The following is a 20,902-nucleotide window of genomic DNA, read 5'->3' as shown; positions in this document are numbered from 1 at the left end:
GAATTTTGCACGCCCGTTGATTAGAAAGGTGCTTTAAACATTATTGCCCGGGGATGAATCCGAATTATAAAGCAAAGAATAAGCAAGCAATTTCAAACAAGACCTTTCATTTAAACTTTTGGTGTGGCTCCTTGAAGCTCCATGGTAGGCATTGACATCATCCATAAAGATAAAACTTTGAACAGCCCTGGTGTAAGGCCACATATCTCATAACTGCTTCCAAATCACATTTAACAGACAAACTACAGTATTGCTCCAGATGTATGTTGATTGACTATACACTCCAAAACAATTGTGTAGCCACATGACACCAGTGAGTAGAGATTAATGAATGTTAATATCTTAGATGCCCTCCTGTTTTATTTTGGCTTCATTTTCTTCCACTGTGAAATATACTAACTGATTAAAGAAATTTGTGGATCATTATATGTCACAAGGGGAAAAAAATATTTCATGATCAACTTTGAATGATGATATAATCTCCTTCAGTGTGGATGTCATCATGTATCAACAACACAGATTGTACTGGGAGATAAGGTCTATTTTGATAGTTTATACTTACACAAGCTGAACCCAAAACTTAACTAATCCACCCATAGCACGAGGAATATCTATTATTTAAAAGAAATGACAGACATATCTCAGAATGATTTCAAGCCTGTAATCTATTATTTGGATTCCGATAATAATTATAAACTGCTTGAGCTGCACATTTTGTGGCTTATGATATCAACCAAATTCCTTGAGTATATTACCATCTTGCAATCACTCTGGTATCCATTATTCTCTATTTATACCACGTGTGGTCTGTAAACTGATGGTTTATTCAAGCAGTGTTATTTCACCATTGCAACTATTTTCATTGCTCTGGCTCAAGTTTTCTATGGTCACAGCTCACTTCTTTTAACATTGCGGCTACTACAAACAGCTTCATATACATTATCCATCTCTCATGCTCTCACAACTCACTACACAGTCTCTGAGGAGGGGTCAAGTCAACTAAACCTTACCTATACCAAACTGATGGGCAGAATGGTCATCTAACCTGTACATAGATTTTCATGGAATTTTTCCATAGAATCCCTACAGTGCAGAAGAGACCATTCAGCCCATCGAGTCTGTACTGAATCTCTGACAGAGAATCTTACCCAGGCCCTCTTCTTCGCCCTATCCCCGTAACCCTACGTATTTATCATGGCCAATCCACCTAACCTACACATCTTTGGACACTAAGGGGCTATTCAGCATAGCCAGTCCACTTAACCTGGACATCTTTGGACTGTGGGTGGAAACCCACGCAGATATGGGGAGAATGTGTAAACTCCACAGACAGTCACCCAAGGCTGGAATTGAACCTGGGTCCCTGGAGCTGTGAGGCAGCAGTGCTAACCATTGTGCCTGTACCCCATCAGAATTTATATAACACTTTACAGATTTACAGACAACTGCTTAGTTTAAATACACTTGCCTGATTTACATATATATGCACACGCTAAATACACTTGCCTGAGTTATATGCAGCTGCATAGAAACTAGAAGCAGGAGTAGGCTATTCAGCCCTTCGAGTCTGCTCCGCCACTCATTTTGATCATGGCCGCAAATGAGACTCCAGGATGGTATGTTGCCTCCCTGGTGCAAGGGTCAAGGATGTCTCGGGAGTGGGTACAGGATATTCTGGAGGGGGAGACTGAACAGCCAGTGGTCATGGCACACGCCGGTACAAACAACATAGGTAAAAAAAGGGATGAGGTCCTAAAAGCAGAATACGGGAGCAAGGAAGAAAGTTAAGAAATCGGACCTCAAAGGTGGTGATCTCAGGATTATTACCGGTGCCACGTGCTAGTCAGAGTAGAAATGACAGGATATATCTGGTGAGTATGTGGCTGAAGAGATAGTGTCAGGGGAAGGTTTCAGATTCCAGGGGAAGTGGGACCAGTTCTGGGGGAGGTGGGACCTGTACAAATTGGACGGGTTACACCTGGGCAAGACGGGAACTGTTTGCTAGAGCAGTAGGGGAGGGGAAACTAATATGCCAGGGGGATGGGAACCTATGTAAGGAGTCAGAGAAGGAGGGAGCAAGGACAAAAACAAAAGGTAGAAAAGGGAATAAGAAAAGTGACGGGCAGAGAAACCAAGGACAAAACTCAAACAGGGCTATAGAGAAAAATATTGGGAGCGAGACAAACAATATTAAAAAGACAAGCTTAAAGGCTCTGTGCCTTAATGCAAATACATTAATGCCTTCATGCATTTGCAATACAGTGGATGAACTAATCGCGTAGATAGATGTAAACTGGTACGATATAATTGGGATTTCGAAGACATGGCTGCATGGTGACCAGGGATGAGAACTGAATATCCCAGGATATTCAGTATTTAGGAAGGACAGGAATAAAGGAAAAGGTGGTGGAGTGGGACTGCTGGTTAAAGAGGAAATTAACACAATAGTAAGAAAGGATACTAGCTCTGACAACGTGGAGTCTGGATGGGTAGAGTTGAGAAATATCAAGGGGCAAAAAACATTAGTGGGTGTCATATATAGACCCCCAAACTGCAGTGGTGATGTTGGGAATGGCATTAAACACAAAGTTAGAGATGCCTGTGATAAGGGAATATCGGTGATCATGGGTGATTTTAATCTGCACATAGATTGGGCAAATCAAATTAACCACAATGCCGTAGAGGAGGAATTCCTGGAGTGTATACGGGATGGTTTTCTTGACCAATCTGTGGAGGAACCGACTAGAGAGCAGGCTGTCTTAGACTGGGTACTGTGTAATGAGAAGGGAATCATTGCCAATCTCGCTGCACGAGACCCCTTGGGGATGAGCGACCATAACATGATAGAATTTTTTATCAAGATGGAGAGTGAAAGAGTTGATTCGGAGACTAGAGTGCTGAATCATAATAAAGGAAACAGTGAAGATATGAGGCGAGTTGGCCTTGATGGATCGGGGAGAAGTTACTTAAAGGAATGACAGTGGATAGGCAATGGCAAACATTCAAGGAACGCATGGAGGAACTGCAGCAACTGTTTATTCCTGTCTGGCACAAAAGCAAAATGGGTAAGAGGCCAATCCATGCCTTACAAAGGAAATTAGAGATGGTAACCGATCTAAGGAAGAAGCATATAGATTGGCCAAGAAAAATAATAGGTCTGAGGATTGGGAGCAGTATAGGATTCAGCAAAGAAGGACCAAGGGGATGAAGAACGGGAAAATACAGTACGAACGTAAGCTTGCAGGGAACATAAAGACTGACACTCAGAGTTTCTATAGATATGTGAAGAGAAAGAGGTTGGAGAAGACAGATGTAGGTCCCCTACAGACAGAAACGGGGGAATGTATAATAGGGGACAAAGAAAAGGCCGAGCAACTGAGCACATGCTTTGGTTTTGTCTTTACAAAAGAGAACACAAATCAGATGCCAGAAATGTTGGAGAATGCAAGATGTAGTGAGAGGGAAGAACTGAGGGAGATCAATAATAGTAGAGAAATGGTGCTAGGAAAATTTGAAGGTGGATAAATCCCCAGGGCCTGATAATCTACATCCCAGAGTACTGAAGAAAATGGCTCTAGAAATAGTAGATGCATTGGTGGTCATCTTCCAGGATTCTATAGACTCTGGAACAGTCCCTGCAGATTGGAGGGTAGCTAATGTCACTCCAATATTCAAAAAGGGAGGTAGAGAGAAAATAGGGAAATATAGACCACTAAGCCTAAGGTCGGTAGTGGGGAAAATTCTCAAATCCATTATCAAGGACTTTATAGCAGAGCATTTAGAAAGCAGTGGAAGGGTCAGACAGAGTCAGCATGGATTTATGAAGGGGAAATCATGCTTGACAAATCTGTTGGAATTCTTTGAAGATGTAACTAGAAGAGTTGACAAGGGGAGCCAGTCGATGTGGTGTATTTGGATTTTCAGAAAGCATTTGACAAAGTCCCGCATAAGAGATTATCGTGCAAGATTAAAGCACATGGGATTGGGGGAAGTGTATTGAGATGGATGGAAAATTGGTTGGCAGAGTTGGAATTAATGGGTGCTTTTCAAATTGGCAGGCAGTAACTAGTGGGGTGCCACAGGGATCGGTGCTGGGACCTCAGCTATTCACAATATATATTAATGATTTGGATGAGGGAACAAAATGTAACATCTCAAAGTTTGCAGATGATACCAAGTTGGGTGGGAGGGTGAACTGTGACGAGGATGCAGAGATCCTTCGGAATGATCTGGACAGGTTGGGTGAGTGGGCAAATCAATGGCAGATGCAGTATAATTCGGATAAATGTGAGGTTATTCACTTTGGAAGCAAAAACAAGAAGGCAGATTACTACCTGAATGGCTGTAAATTGGGAGAGGGGCATATGCAGCAGGACCGAGCTGTCCTTGTGCACCAGTTGCTGAAGATAAGCATGCAGGTGCAACAGGCAGGAAATAAGGCAAATGGCATGTTGGCCTTCGTTTCAAGAGGTTTCGAGTACAGGAGTAGGGATGTGTTGTTGCAATTGTACAATGCCTTGGTGAGGCCACACCTAGAATATTGTATGCAGTTTTGGCCTCCTTTTCTGAGGAAGGATGTTCTTGCTCTCGAGGGACCGCAGCAAAGGTTTACCATGCTGACTCCGGGGATGGCGGGACTGATGCATGAGGAGAGAGTGACTAGGTTAGGATTGTTTTCGTTGGAGTTCAAACGAATGAGGGGGGATCTCATAAACACTTATAAAATACTAACAGGACTGGACAGGGTAGATGCAGGATGGATGGGGCGGCACGGTAGCATAGTGGTTAGCACTGCTGCTTCACAGCTCCAGGGACCTGGGTTCGATTCCTGGCTTGGGTCACTGTCTGTGTGGAGTTTGCACATTCTCCTCGTGTCTGCGTGGGTTTCCTCCGGGTGCTCCGGTTTCCTCCCACAGTCCAAAGATGTGCGGGTTAGGTTGATTGGCCATGCTAAAAATTGCCCCTTAGTGTCCTGAGATGCGTAGGTTAGAACATAAGAACATAAGAAAGCTCTTTGTTGCTTTGGAGAAAGGCAGAGGTGTGACTGGTGACAGGATTTTTGGGGTAAGATTTAATTTAAAGTACTTTTTCACGGGTGTTATTTATTTATTTAATTATTTTTAAATTTTGGCGCGAAACCGGCAGTGGCCGCGGGGTTTACTGGGAAGGGTCTTTTGAGTTTTTTTTAGTGCATGGGAGGTTTAAAAGGCAGGCCCCACTATCTAACGGGCAGCGTTGGGAGCGGGCAGCGGAGTGAGAGGGAGCTGAGTGAGAACTGAGGGGCTTTGGCTCATCGGGCTTAGGCAGAAAGGGCGAGCAGGGGTGAGTTTCTTATTCTTTTAAATTTATAATTTACTTTTCTCTGTGTACCTTGGAAGAAAGGGTGAAATATGTGTGTTAAGCCAGTGTGTTGCTCGCAGTGCAGTATGTGGGAGGTCCTGGAGGCACCTGGCCTCCTGGACATCCACATCTGTGAGGGGTGTGTCGAGCTGCGGTTCCTGAGGGCCCGTGTTAGGGAGCTGGAACTGCACCTTGACGATCTTAGGCAGGTGAGGGAGAATGAGGAGGTGATAGACAAGAGCTATCATCAGGTGGTCACACCAGGGCCACGGGAGGAGGCCAAGTGGGTGACAGCCAGGAAGGGTAAAACACGGGTGATTGAGAGCACCCCGGTGGAAGTGCCCCTACATAACAAGTACTCCTGTCTGAGTACTGTTGGGGGGGACAGCCCATCTGGGGGAAGCAGCAGTGGCCGTGTCTCCGGGGTGGAGTCCGGCCCTGTAACTCAGAGGGCTAAGGAAAGGAGGAGGAAGGCGGTATTAATCGGGGACTCGACAGTCAGGGGGACGGACAGGCGATTTTGCGGAGGCAGGCGGGAGTCTCGCATGGTGGTCTGCCTCCCTGGGGCTGGGATCCAGGATGTCGCTGGGTGAGTCCCAGAAATCCTGAGGTGGGAGGGAGAGGAGCCGGAGGTAGCGGTACATATTGGTACCGCTGATGTGGGTAAGAAGGGGGAAGGGAACATGAAAAAAGAGTATAGGGAATTAGGGAGACAGCTGAGAAGGAGGAAAGCAAAGGTAGTAATCTCGGGATTGCTGCCTGTGCCACGGGAAGGTGAGGAAAGGAATGGAGCGAGGTGGAGGATGAATGTGTGGTTGAGGGAATGGTGCAGGGGGCAGGGATTCAGGTTTCTGGACCATTGGGACCTCTTTAGGGGCAGGTGTGACTTGTATACTAAAAACGGGTGGCACTTGAATCCCAGGGGGACCAATATCCTGGCAGGAAGGTTGGCTAAGGCTACTGGGGAGAGTTTAAACTAGATAGGTTGGGGGGAGGGGATCAAAGTGACGTGGCTGAGAGTGAGGAAGGTAGCTCGCAAACAGAGAAGGGTTATAGGCAGTGCAAGAGGGCAGGTGGACTGGGAACAGAGAAGGGGAGAGGTCAGACCATAGGATTGAGATGTGTCTACTCTAATGCCAGGAGTATAGTGAATAAACAACTAGCTAAAGGAGGAGAGGGCTTGGGAGATGTTAGTAGCGCTTCAACAAACCGGGTCCAGATAAAGGCTGGCATAAAGACACTTTGCCTGAATGCACGAAGCATTCGAAACAAAGTAAATGAGTTGATGGCACAAATCCATACAAATGAATATGATCTAGTGTCCATCACAGAAACGTGGTTGCAGGGAGACCGGGACTGGGAACTGAATATACAGGGTTATCAGGCATTTAGGCAAGATAGACAGGTAGAAAAAGGAGGTGGGGTAGCTTTGTTAATAAAGGATAATATCAGGACGGTAGTGAGAGACGACATAGGCTCTAAGGAGCAAAACGTGGAATCGTTGTGGGTGGAGATAAGGAATAGTAGGGGGAAAAAGACACTGGGAGGCGTGGTCTATAGGCCCCCAAATAATAACTTAGAGGTGGGGAGGGCTATAAACAAGCAAATAATGGATGCGTGCAAAAGTGGAACGGCAATAATCATGGGGGATTTTAACCTACATATTGATTGGTCGATTCAAATTGGACGTGGAGGGCTTGAGGAAGAGTTCTTGGAATGCTGTCGGGATTGTTTCATTGAACAGTATGTTACAGAACCTACGAGAGAGCGAGCTATCTTGGATCTGGTTCTGTGCAATGAGACAGGTAGGATTAAGGATCTTCTTGTGAAGGATCCTCTTGGGATGAGTGATCATAATATGGTGGAATTTCTGATACAGATGGAGGGTGAGAAAGTAGGGTCCCAAACCAGTGTCCTCTGCTTGAACAGAGGGGAGTACGATAGGATGAGGGTGGAATTGGCTAATGTAGACTGGGCGAGCAGACTGGTAGGTAGGACAGCTGAGGAACAGTGGAGGATTTTTAAGGAGATTTTTTTAAGTACTCAGCAAAAATATATTCCGGTGATAAAGAAGGACTGTAAGAAAAAGGATAACCGGACGTGGATAACGAAGGAAATAAAGGAGAGTATTAAAATAAAATCAGATGCGTACAGAGTGGCCAAAAATAGTGGAGAATTAGTGGATTGGGAAAGCTTTAAAGAAAAACAAAGAACGACTAAGAAAGCGATTAAGAAAGGAAAGATAGATTATGAAACTAAACTAGCTCAAAATATAAAAAATGATAGTTAAAGTTTTTACAAGTATATAAAAAGGAATAGAGTGGCTGGAGTGAATGTTGGACCCTTGGAAGATGAGAGGGGGGATTTAATAGTGGAAAACGAGGAAATGGCTGAGACTTTAAATAAGTTCTTTGTGTCGGTCTTCACGGTGGAAGACACAAATAGTTTGCCGTATATTAGAGATTGAGAGTTGGTGGGAGGGGAGGTCCTTAATACAATTACTGTTACTAAGGAGGTGGTGCTTGGTAGACTAATAGGACTGAAGGTAGACAAGTCCCCGGGCCCAGATGGAATGCATCCCAGGGTACTGAAAGAAATGGCTGAGGTAATAGCAGATGCGTTAGTAGTAATTTATCAAAATTCGCTGGACTCTGGGGTAGTGCCGGCTGACTGGAAAACAGCTACTGTTACGCCGCTGTTTAAAAAAGGAAGTAGACAAAAGGCGGGTAACTACAGGCCGGTTAGCTTAACGTCCGTAGTTGGGAAGATGCTAGAGTCCATTATTAAAGAGGAAATAACAGAGCACCTGAATAAGAATGGTTCGATCAAGCAGACGCAGCATGGATTCATGAAGGGAAAGTCGTGTTTGACGAATCTACTGGACTTTTATGAAGATGTCACTAGTGCGGTTGACAGAGGGGAACCGGTGGATGTGGTGTTTTTAGATTTCCAGAAGGCGTTCGATAAGGTGCCTCACAAAAGGTTGCTGCAGAAGATTGGGGTACACGGAGTTAGGGGTAAGGTGTTGGCGTGGATTGGGGATTGGCTATCTAACAGGAAGCAGAGAGTTGGGATAAATGGGTGCTTTTCTGTTTGGCAGTTGGTGACCAGTGGCGTGCCGCAGGGATCGGTGCTGGGGCCTCAATTGTTTACCATTTACATAGATGATCTGGAGGAGGGGACTGAATGTAGGGTATTCAAGTTTGCTGATGACACGAAGGTGAGTGGGAAAGCGAATTGCGTGGAGGACGCGGAAAGTCTGCAGAGAGATTTGGATTGGCTGAGCGAGTGGGCGAGGAACTGGCAGATGGCATGTAACGTTAGCAAATGTGAGGTTATCCACTTTGGAAGAAATAATAGTAAATTGGAATATTATCTAAATGGAGAAAAATTACATTGTGCGACTGTGCAGAGAGACCTGGGGGTCCTTGTGCACGAATCGCAAAAACTCAGTCTGCAGGTGCAGCAGGTGATCAAGAAGGCGAATGGAATGTTGGCCTTTATCGCGAGGGGGATAGAATATAAAAGCAGGGAGGTCTTGCTGCAACTGTACAGGGCACTGGTGAGGCCGCAACTGGAGTAGTGTGTGCAGTTTTGGTCCCCTTATTTGCGAAAGGATATATTGGCCTTGGAGGGAGTGCAGAGAAGCTTCACCAGCTGGATACCGGAGATGAGGGGTGTGGCTTATGAGGAGAGATTGAACAGATTGGGTCTGTCTTCGTTGGAGTTTAGAAGGATGAGGGCTGATCTTATAGAGACATATAAGATAATGAAGGGGCTGGATAGGGTAGAGGTGGAGAGATTCTTTCCACTTAGAAGGGAAACCAGAACTAGAGGGCACAGCCTCAAAATAAGGGGGGGCCGGTTCAGAACAGAGTTGAGGGGGAACTTCTTCTCTCAGAGGGTAGTGAATCTCTGGAATTCTCTGCCCATTGAAGTGGTGGAGGCTTCCTCGTTGAATATGTTTAAATCACGGGTAGATAGTTTTCTGATCGATAAGGGAATTAGGGGATATGGGGAGCAGGCGGGTAAGTGGAACTGATTCGCTTCAGATCAGCCATGATCTTGTTGAATGGCGGGGCAGGCTCGAAGGGCCAGATGGCCTACTCCTGCTAAGGATAGAGGGATTAGTGGGTAAATATGTAGGGATATGGGGGTAGGGCCTGGTTGGGATTGTGGTCGGTGCAGACTTGATGGGCTGAATGGCCTCTTTCTGTACTGTAGGGTTTCTATTCTATGATTCTAGGATGTTCTTGATGGTGGGTGTGTCCAGAAGCAAGGATCATAGTCTGAGGATTTGGGGTAGACCTTTTAGGATGGAGATGAGGAGACATTTCTTCACCCAAGGAGCGGTGAGCCTGTGGAATTTGTTACCACAGGAATTAGTTGATTCCAAAACATTGAATGTACTCAAGAGATGGCTCGATATAGCACTTGGGACAAATGGTTTCAAAGGTAATGGTCAGAAAGAAGGATCAGGCGATTGAGTTGGATGATCAAACATGATCGTGATGAATGGCGGAGCAGACTCCAAGGGCCAGATGGCCACCTCCTGCTCCTATCTTGTATGTTTCCATCAAATTCAATATCCTGATCTCCGCCACCGCTCCCCTCCCATATCCCTTGATCCCTTTACCCCTTAGAGCTATATCTAACTTTGTCTTGAAATCAGACAACATTTTGGCCTCAACTACATTCTGTGGTAGTGAATTCCACACATTCACCACCATTTGGATGAAGAGATTTCTCCTCACCTCCGCACTAAAACGTTTACCCCTTATCCTCAAATTATGACTCCTTGTTCAGGACTGCCCCACCATTGGGCGGCACGGTAGCACAGTGGTTAGCACTGCTGCTTCACAGCTCCAGGGACCTGGGTTCGATTCCTGGCTTGGGAGGAGTCTGTGTGGAGTTTGCACATTCTCCTCGTGTCTGCGTGGGTTTCCTCCGGGTGCTCTGGTTTCCTCCCACAGACCAAAGATGTGCGGGTTAGGTTGATTGGCCATGCTAAAGTTGCCCTTAGTGTCCTAAGATGCGTAGGTTAGAGGGATTAGTGGGTAAATATGTAGGGATATGGGGGTAGGGCCTGGGTGGGATTGTGGTCGGTGCAGACCCGATGGGCCGAATGGCCTCTTTCTGTGCTGTAGGGTTTCTATGATTCATTGGGAATATTCTTTCTGAATATGCCCTGTTTAATCCTCTTAGAATTTTGAGTTTCTATGAGATCCCCTCCAACTCTTCTAATCTCCAGTGAATATAATCCTAACCGATCTAGTCGCTCCTCATATGAGAGACCTGCCATCTCAGGAATCAGCCTGGTAAACCCTCGCTGTACTCTATAGGAAGGACATCCTTCTTCAGATAAGGACACCAAAACTGCTTACAATCCTCCGGGTGTAGCCTCAACAAAGCCCTATACAATTGCAGCAAAACATCCCTATCCCTATGCTCAAATCCTCTCGCTATGAAGACCAACATATCATTTGCCTTTTTTACTGTCTGCTGTACCTGTGCGCTTACTTTCAGTGACTGATGCACGAGGACACCACGGTCTTGCTGAGTATCCACCTCTCTCAATTTACACCCATTCAAGCAATAATCTGCCTTCCTACTATTGCTACCAAAGTGGATAACCTCACATTTGTCCGCATTATACTGCATTTACCATGCACATGCCCACACACTAAGCCTATCCAAATCACACTGAAGCATCTCTGCATCCTTCTCACAGCTTACCCTCTCACCCAACTTTGTATCATCTGCAGATTTAGAGATAATACATTCAGTTCCCTCTTCCAAATCATTAATATATAATGTGAACAGTTGAGGTATTAGCACAGATCCCTGTAGAACTCCACTAGTCATTGCCACTCAGAAAAAGACCCATTTATGACAACTATTTGCTTCCTATCTGCTAACCAGCTTTCTCTCCATCTCGAGACATTACCTGCAATCCCATGTGCTTTAACTTTACATAGTAGTCTGTTCTGTGAGCCTTTGTCAAAAGCTTTCTGAAAGTCTATGTAAACCACATCCACGGACTCTCGTCAGTCAACTCTACTAGTTACATCTCAAAGAATTCCAATAGATTTGTCAAGCATGATTTCCCTTTCATAAATCCATGATTATATGATGAATTTCTGATTATACCACTGCCTTCCAAATTTGAGTTATGAAATCCTTGATAATGGACTCCAGCAACTTCCCCAGTACTGACATTAAGCTCACTAGTCTATAGTTCCCTGTTTTCTTTCTACCTCCCCTTTTGAATAACGGGTTTACATTAGCTACCCTCCAATCTGTAGGAACCAGTCCAGAGTCCAAAGAATTTGGAAAATTTGGCCACTTCCTTAAGTACTCTGGACCCAGATCAGATTTATCTACTTTCAATCCCATCAATTTCCCAAAACCATTTCTCTACTAATGCGGATTTCCTTCAGCTCCTCACTAAAACTTGTTTCCCTCAGAACTTCTGGTACATTATTCATGTCTTCCTTTGTGAAGACTGAAGCAAAGTACAAATTTAATTCCTCCACCATTTCTTTATTCCCCATTATGAATTCCCCTGTTTTTGACTGTAAGGGCCTACATTTATTTTTGTCAATCTTTTTCTCTTTACATACCTATAGAATCTTTTACAGTCAGTTTTTATGTTCCCCGCTAGCTTACTTTCATACTCTCTTTTTCCCTTATTAATCAATCCCTTGGTACTCCTTTGCTGAAATTTAAACTGCTCCCAATGCTCAGGCCTTTTGCTTTTTCTTGTCAATTTGTATGTTTCTTCCTTGAATCTGATACTATCTCTAATTTCCTTTGTAAACCATAGTTTGGCCACAATTCCCTTATCACTCTTGCGTCAAACAGGAATAAACAACTTCTGGAGTTCACCGATTTGTTCTTTAAATGGCTGCCATTGCCTGTCCACTGTCTTTCCTCTCATTAATGTTTCCCAGTCCGTCATTGCCAATTCATGCCTCATACCATCATTTTAACCTTTTATTGAGATTCAGGATGCTGGTCACAGAATCAACTGCATCACTATCCACCTTGACACAGAACTTACCATATTATGCTCACTCGTCCCCAAGGATTCTCTCACAGCTCGATTGCCAACTAACCCATTCTCATGCCCAATACCCAGTCCAAGATGGCCTGTTCCCTTGTTGGTTCCTCAATGTATTGCTCCAGAAAACCATCCCATATGCACTCCAGAAATTCCTCCTCTATTGTACTGTGACGATTCTAAATACACCTGCCTGATTGACATACACATGCCCAATTGAAATACATCAGCCTGATTTACATCCATCTGCCTAATTTGAACATCCCTACCTGATTTACATATACCTGCCCATCTTAAATATACCAGCCTGATCTAGTTGGTTAGCATTGCTGTCTCATAGCACCAGGGACCCGGGTTCATTTCCAAGCTCAGATGATTGTGTAGAGTTTGCCCATTCTCCACGTGTCTGCGTGGGTTTCCTCTGGGTGCTCCGGTTTCCTCCCACACTTCAAAGATGTACAGGTTAGGTGAATTGGCCATGTTAAATTGCCCTTTAGTGTCGGGGGACTATCAGGGTAAATACATCTAGATACTGTGCATAATTTAAATAAACCTGCCTGCTTTACATATTCCTGCCCAGTTTAAATACATTGCTTAATTTACAAACACACGCCCAATTTAAATACATCTGTCTGATTTGCATAGACACCCAATTTAAATACTCCTGCCTGATTTGCATACACATGCACAATTTTTAAATATACCTGACTGATGCATAGACATCCCTGATTTGCATGCATCGCCCTGATTTGCATGCATAAGCCCAATTTTTATATGCCGGCCTGATTTATGTACACTTCTCTGATATACATATGGCTATCCAATATGCATCTACATGATTTACATACACCACACTTCATTTAAAGATGTCCTCCTGAATTACATAAACTGAATCTGATCTAAATACACCCAACCTATTTACATAGATATGTCCAATTTAAACATACCTGGCCAATTTACATACACCAAACTGGTTTACATTCAAGCCGCTTGATTTATGTGTATTCTGGATGATTTACATACATTAATATCCAAAAAACCCATGCAATGCAAATAAACAAGGTCCAATTTGCAAAAACCCATCAAGATTTATATATGTTCCATCTGAATTTAATCCCTTCCAATTTACAACCTATTAACATTGTTATTTAAATGCAAATTGTGCTCATCAAGTGTGGTCTAAATTGGGAGGTGGTGTAAATCGTGGGTGGTGTAAGTTGTGTGTGGTGTAAATCAGGAGGTTGTCTAAATGGGAGGATGTGTTAATCAAGTATGGTGTAAATGGGGACAGTGTGAAAATCGGGTGTGTGTAAATTAGGATGGTTCTTATTTGAGTCCAGTGTAAATTTGGATCATGTGTAAATTGGCAGGATTTTAAATTGGGCATGGTGTGAATTGGTAGGGTGTTAAAATCAAGCCAGGTGCTAATTGGGAGAGTGTAAATTTTGTGTGGTGCACATTGGGAATGTGGACTCTGCATTTGGTATAAATTGTGTGAATTAAATTGTTTGGGTGGATGGTGTCTAATGCGGATGAAGTGCAATGCTGAGAATAAATTGGACGGAATAAATTTGCTAAGGCCATGCAGGGAGGTTTAAACTGATTCGGGGGGGGGGAGGGATCCTGAGTAGTGGGGCTGAAAGTGAGGGATGCATGGATGGGGACTGCAATGCACGGCATTGCAGAGGTGGGGTGGAGCAGGGTTTGAAATGTGTATACTTCAATGCCAGGAGTATTCGCAATAAAGTGGGTGAACTTGCAGCGTGGATCAGTACCTGGGACTTCGATGTTGTGGCTATTTCAGAGACATGGATAGAGCAGGGGCAGGAATGGATGCTGCAGGTCCCGGGGTTCAAATGTTTTAGTCGAAGTAGGGAAGGAGGTAGAAGAGGGGGAGGGGTAGCATTATTGGTCAGAGATTGTATCACAGTGTCAGAGAGGAGGTTTGATGAGGACTTATCTGTTGAGGTAGTATGGGCGGAGATTAGAAATAGGAGAGGAGAGGTCACCCTGTTGGGAGTCTTTTATAGACCTCCTAAAAGTTCTAGAGAGGTTGAGGAAAGGATTGCGGAGTCAATCCTGCTTAGGAGTGAAAGTAATAGGGCAATTGTTATGGGGGATTTTAACTTGACTAATATTGACTGGAATTGTTATAGCTCTAGCTCGTTAGAGGGGTCAGTTTTTGTTCAAAGCGTGCAGGAAGGTTTTTTGACTCAGTATGTAGACAGGCCAACTAGAGGTGAGGCTATATTGGATCTGGTGCTGGGAAATGAGCCAGACCAGGTGCTAGACTTGGAAGTTGGTGTGCATTTTGGTGATAGTGACCACAATTCGGTTACGTTCACCTTAGTGATGGAAAGGGATAGGCATGAACCTCGGGCCAGTGGTTTTAGCTGGGGGAAGGGTAATTATGAGGCTATTAGGAGAGAATTAGGAAACATAGGTTGGACTAGGAGATTACAGGGACTGGGAACGTCCGACATGTGGAGTTTTTTCAAGGAGCAGCTACTGCGAGTCTGTGATAGGTATGTCCCTGTCAGGCAAGGAGGAATTGGTAGGGCTAGGGAACCGTGGTGCACCAAAAAAGTTTCTTTGTTGGTTAAAAAGAAAAAGGAGGCTTATGTTCGGATGAGACGTGAGCACTCGGGTAGTGCACTAGAAAGCTTTAGATTGGCTAAGAGGGAGTTGAAGAGCGAGCTTAGAAGGGCTAAAAGGGGACATGAGAAGACTTTGGCGGATAGGGTTAAAGAGAATCCTAAGGCGTTCTATAGGTATGTCAAGAACAGAAGGTTGGTTAGGGCAAGTTTAGGGCCAGTTATAGATGGCAGAGGGAAGTTATGTGTGGAACCGGAGGAGATTGGTGAAGCATTGAACCAATATTTCTCTTCGGTGTTCACGCAAGGGGACATGAATATAGCTGAGGAGGACACTGGGTTGCAAGGGAGTAGAATAGACAGTATTACAGTTGATAAGGAGGATGTGCAGGATATTCTGGAGGGTCTGAAAATAGATAAATCCCCTGGTCCGGATGGGATTTATCCAAGGATTCTCTGGGAGGCAAGAGAAGTGATTGCAGAGCCTCTGGCTCTGATCTTCAGGTCGTCGTTGGCCTCTGGTATAGTACCAGAAGATTGGAGGTTAGCGAATGTTGTCCCATTGTTTAAGAAGGGGAACAGAGACTTCCCCGGGAATTATAGACCGGTGAGTCTCACTTCTGTTGTCGGCAAGATGTTGGAAAAAATTATAAGGGATAGGATTTATAGTTATTTGGAGAGTAATGAATTGATAGGTGATAGTCAGCATGGTTTTGTGGCAGGTAGGTCGTGCCTTACTAACCTTATTGAGTTTTTTGAGAAAGTGACCAAGGAGGTGGATGGGGGCAAGGCAGTGGACGTGGTATATATGGATTTTAGTAAGGCGTTTGATAAGGTTCACCATGGTAGGCTTCTGCAGAAAATGCAGATGTATGGGATTGGGGGTGATCTAGGAAATTGGATCAGGAATTGGCTAGCGGATAGGAAACAGAGGGTGGTGGTTGATAGTAAATATTCATCATGGAGTGCGGTTACAAGTGGTGTACCTCAGGGATCTGTTTTGGGGCCACTGCTGTTTGTAATATTTATTAATGATCTGGATGAGGGTATAGTTGGGTGGATTAGCAAATTTGCTGATGACACCAAAGTCGGTGGTGTGGTAGACAGTGAGGAAGGGTGTCGTAGTCTGCAGGAAGACTTAGACAGGTTGCAAAGTTGGGCCGAGAGGTGGCGGATGGAGTTTAATGCGGAGAAGTGTGAGGTAATTCACTTTGGTAGGAATAACAGATGTGTTGAGTATAGGGCTAACGGGAGGACTTTGAATAGTGTGGAGGAGCAGAGGGATCTAGGTGTATGTGTGCATAGATCCCTGAAAGTTGGGAATCAAGTAGATAAGGTTGTTAAGAAGGCATATGGTGTCTTGGCGTTTATTGGTAGGGGGATTGAATTTAGGAGTCGTAGCGTTATGTTGCAACTGTACACAACTCTGGTGCGGCCGCACTTGGAGTACTGTGTGCAGTTCTGGTCCCCACATTACAGGAAGGATGTGGAGGCTTTGGAGAGGGTGCAGAGGAGGTTTACCAGGATGTTGCCTGGTATGGAGGGGAGATCCTATGAGGAGAGGCTGAGGGATTTGAGATTGTTTTCGCTGGAAAGGCGGCGGCTAAGAGGGGATCTTATTGAAACATATAAGATGATTAGAGGTTTAGATAGGGTGGATAGTGATAGCCTTTTTCCTCTGATGGAGAAATCCAGCACGAGGGGGCATGGCTTTAAATTGAGGGGGGGTAGTTATAGAACCGATGTCAGAGGTAGGTTCTTTACCCAGAGGGTGGTGAGGGATTGGAATGCCCTGCCAGCATCAGTAGTAAATGCGCCTAGTTTGGGGGCGTTTAAGAGATCCGTAGATAGGTTCATGGACGAAAAGAAATTGGTTTAGGTTGGAGGGTCACAGTTTTTTTTTTAACTGGTCGGTGCAACATCGTGGGCCGAAGGGCCTGTTCTGCGCTGTAATGTTCTATGTTCTATGTTCTATGAGTGTACAGCTGACCATGACCAAGGTGGACATAGAATAAAGGGGGCAAGGAGTTTTTTTACTACTTTGTTCACAGGGTGTGGATGTTGCTGGCTAGGCAGGCATTTATTGCCCATCCCTTTAGCGCAGCACAGTGTTTAGCATTGCTGTCTCATAGCGCCAGGGACCTGGGTTCATTTCCAAGCTCAGGTGATTGTGTAGAGTTTGCCCATTCTCCGCGTGTCTGTGTGGGTTTCCTCTGGGTGCTCCAGTTTCCTCCCACACTTCAAAGATGTGCGGGTTAGATGAATTGGCCATGTTAAATTGCCCTTTAGTGTCAGGGAGACTATCAAGGTAAATACATAGGATTGCGGGGATAGGGCCTGGGTGGGATTGTTGTCAGTGCAGGCTTGATGGACACTGTAGGGAGTCTATGATTCTAATTGCCTTTGATAATGTTGTGGTGAGCTGCTGCCTTGAATCACTACAGTGTATGTTGTGTAGATACACTCACAGTGCTGTTAGGAAGGAGAGTGAGTGTGTGTTGGGACAGAAGGGGCAGGGTCGGAAAAGGCAGGGGCTGGAGGGGGCACGGTTTGGAGAGGGCCGTGGACAGAGAGTATGGCAGACGACGAGTCAGGTTCACAGGATAATACTGACGGATGTATATTGGGAGGCCGGTCCAGTTTCATTTGAATACTGCTGTGTGATTTTGATATTGCCCCTCCTCCTGAAATGCTGGAACCACCTAAATCCAAATTGTACGGTGTAAAGGAATCTTTTGACTGGTCTGTTACAGTGTCAGAGTTTGGCAGGCTTCACTTACTCTTCAGCCTTTTGAGTTGTAAGAAAAGTTATAAATTGATGATTTATTCCTCAGTAATTCACCACTGTCATTGGGTTTGGAAGTTACATGGGGGAAGGTAGATCACGCCAGCTCTGCTTCAACAAATATTTGCAATGACGAATCAACAAATCCCAGTGGGAACTCCAGAATCCAGATCAAATAGCTGAACTAGAAAGTTCTCAGCAAGAATATGAAAAACTTCAGAGCACAGCTCATTACTATGCTACTAATTCTGTGACGCATACGCCATTTGTTTCATGAGCTTTCCATAAACTGTTAAAAGGATTTTTATATTTTCATGGAAAGTTCTTGGATTCACAGCTTGCACCTTTATGCGCAGACTGCACTATAAAGAGAGAATCAAAAGGGAAAATAGCTCAATTAACCCCCACTTAGTCAGCAACATTCATACCCTGTGAACGAATAGATCTTTGTCCACAGTTGAAAAATACCCAATGGATGCGCAACTGGAAGACCCAGTTCTTTCTAAATGAAAACCGTTCATTTTGGACCAAAATAAGTTACTGCCCAAAGCAAGGCATTTCAGCAGCCAGAAGACAATCCTTTCAGCAGCATTGCCTGATAACAGATCAAAAATATGCACTCCACATAGACTTAATTATAGTGGGTAATTGAGAGGCATTTGTTTATAAAATGATATGGCAATAAAGAACGTTTTACAGTCTGACTCACCGTAGTACTACTTGAATCTGTCTTGTTTGGACAGACCTACACAGACAGGCATATGTAGTCCTCAGTTTAAACAGCCACGTTGTAATTATTCAGTTAAGCAACCACACAAGCAGTCATTTATAGCGATTTGTATCTGGATTATTACCTTATATCCGGTGTCTCTTTCAACCATTTCAGTGATTGGGTGACACCAATCAAATGAAGTTTACCTCAGAACAAACTAGCTTTTGTTCTGGAGAATCAGCAGTACGATCTTCATCATCTTGCTGGGCAATTCATTTCTATTGCAATTGCATTCTGAGATTTGGAAGATAATGGCTGTGAGCAGAGAAAGTGATTGGAGAATATGGCAATGATTAAAATAGTCACAGACTTACAATCATAATGGGTTAAAATGAATAATGGTTCTCGTATTGAAGCAAAGTTTTACTTTACTCTCCTCATTTTCTACTCTCATTTCCAAAGGCTGTGGAAGTATGTAGGAATATGGTTACACAGTATCTTGGCGATCCTCTGGTATCTAAGTCTAATGAGCCATTCTTTATGTGTGAGCATGGGTCATGAAGGGTGGATTTAACCCAGTGCCCCCTCCCGCTACCGACTAAAAAGGACTTTGTGACCTGCTGAAATGACAAGTGCAGAAGTTCATTCTGTTACTGTGGAAATATCATTGAAAAGCATCTCAAAACAGGCCCCGGATGCCTGCTTTACATTGTAAAACCATCGTTTGATGATGCAATTGATGCTGCAACACAAATTTTACACAAGTAATTACGAGGCAGAAACTTGGCTGCCAAATCATGGCAGGAGTCAGCAGAGTGACCAGAAGACACCACATTATGTAATTTTATTTGACTTTATCAGATTCCTTCTGGAAGCTTCTGATCTTCAAGGAGGCCTTGGTCCTCCCCGGCCTTGGCCTTGCCTCTTCTGAGCATCAGAAGCCCCTTTTGAATCACCCACCTACAAATTTTATTCCAGGGTCTGTTTTTCAGGCTCCCAAACAGTCTCGGGCTGTCAAAGAACAAAGAAAATTACAGCACAGGAACAGGTTCTTCGGCCCTCCAAGCCTGCACCCACCATGCTGCCCAACTGAACTAAAAACCCCTACCCTTCCAGGGACCATATCCCTCTATTCCCATCCTATTCATGTATTTGTCAAGACGCCCCTTAAAACTCACTATCGTATCTGCTTCCACTACCTCCCTCGGCAGCGAGTTCCACCACCCTCCGTGTAAAAAAAAAACTTGCCTCGTACATCTCCTTTAAACGTTGCCCCTCGCACCTTAAACCTGTGCCCCCTAGTAATTGACTCTTCCACCTTGGGAAAAAGCTTCTGACTATCCACTCTGTCCATGCCCCTCATAATCTTGTAGACTTCTATCAGGTCGCCCCTCAACCTCCGTTGTTCCAGTGAGAACAAACCAAGTTGCTCTAACCTCTCCTCATAGCAAATGCCCTCCATGCCAGGCAACATCTTGGTAAATCTTTTCTGTACCCTCTCCAAAGCCTCCATATCCTCCTGGTAGAATTGAACACTATGTTCCAAGTGCAGTATAACTAAGGTTCTATAAAGCTGTAACATGACTTGCCAATTTTTAAACTTCAGCCAATGAAGGCAAGCATGCCGTATGCCTTCTTGACTACCTTCTCCACCTGCGTTGCCACTTTCAGTGATCTGTGTACCTGTACACCCAGATCTCTCTGCCTATCAATACTCTTAAGGATTCTGCCATTTACTGTATATTTCCTATCTGCATTAGACCTTCCAATATGCATTACCTCACATTTGTCTGGATTAAACTCCATCTGCCATCTCTCCGCCCAAGTCTCCAACCGATCTATACCCTGCTGTATTCACTGATGGTCCTCATCGCTATCCGCAAACCCACCAACCTTTGTGTCATCCGCAACCTTACTAATCAAACCAGTTACATTTTCTTCCAAATTATTTACATATATTACGAACAGCAAAGATCCCAGCACTGATCCCTGAGGAACGCCACTTGTCACAGCCCCCATTCAGAAACACACCCTTCCACTGTCAGTTCCTGTTGTTTTATATCACCACTGACTTCATTCCTGCTGCTTTTGAGCTGGAAACAAGGCTTCAAATTTTAAGTCTTTCATTGGATATGTGTGCTGCTGCCTGGGCCAGCTCTTTTTGCCCATCCCTAATTGCCTTTAAGAAGGTAGAGGCAAACTGCTCTCTTGAATCACTGCAGTCCACATCTGTGGTGGGTAAATTGTTGGAAGGTATTTTGGGAAACAAGATCTACAGGCATTTAGAGATGCAAGGACTGATTAGGGACAGTCAGTATGGCTTTGTGAGTGGAAAATCATGCCTCTCAAATTTGATTGGGTTTTTTGAAGGGGTAACCACGAAGGTAGATGAGGGCAGTGCAGTTGAT

General features: G+C 44.5%; 1 protein-coding gene across 1 annotated transcript in view; it reads left to right on the top strand.

Annotated features, from left to right (window-relative positions):
- Positions 1–20,902, top strand: part of satb2 (SATB homeobox 2) — a 302,889-nt gene that overhangs the window by 158,270 nt on the left and 123,717 nt on the right. The window lies entirely within an intron of this gene.

This window comes from Mustelus asterias, chromosome 14 (genome assembly GCF_964213995.1).
Source record: "Mustelus asterias chromosome 14, sMusAst1.hap1.1, whole genome shotgun sequence".
In the NCBI taxonomy this organism is placed as follows: domain Eukaryota; kingdom Metazoa; phylum Chordata; class Chondrichthyes; order Carcharhiniformes; family Triakidae; genus Mustelus; species Mustelus asterias.
The sequence above is the reverse complement of the archived record's forward strand: the minus strand, read 5'-3'. Positions and strand labels throughout refer to the sequence as shown.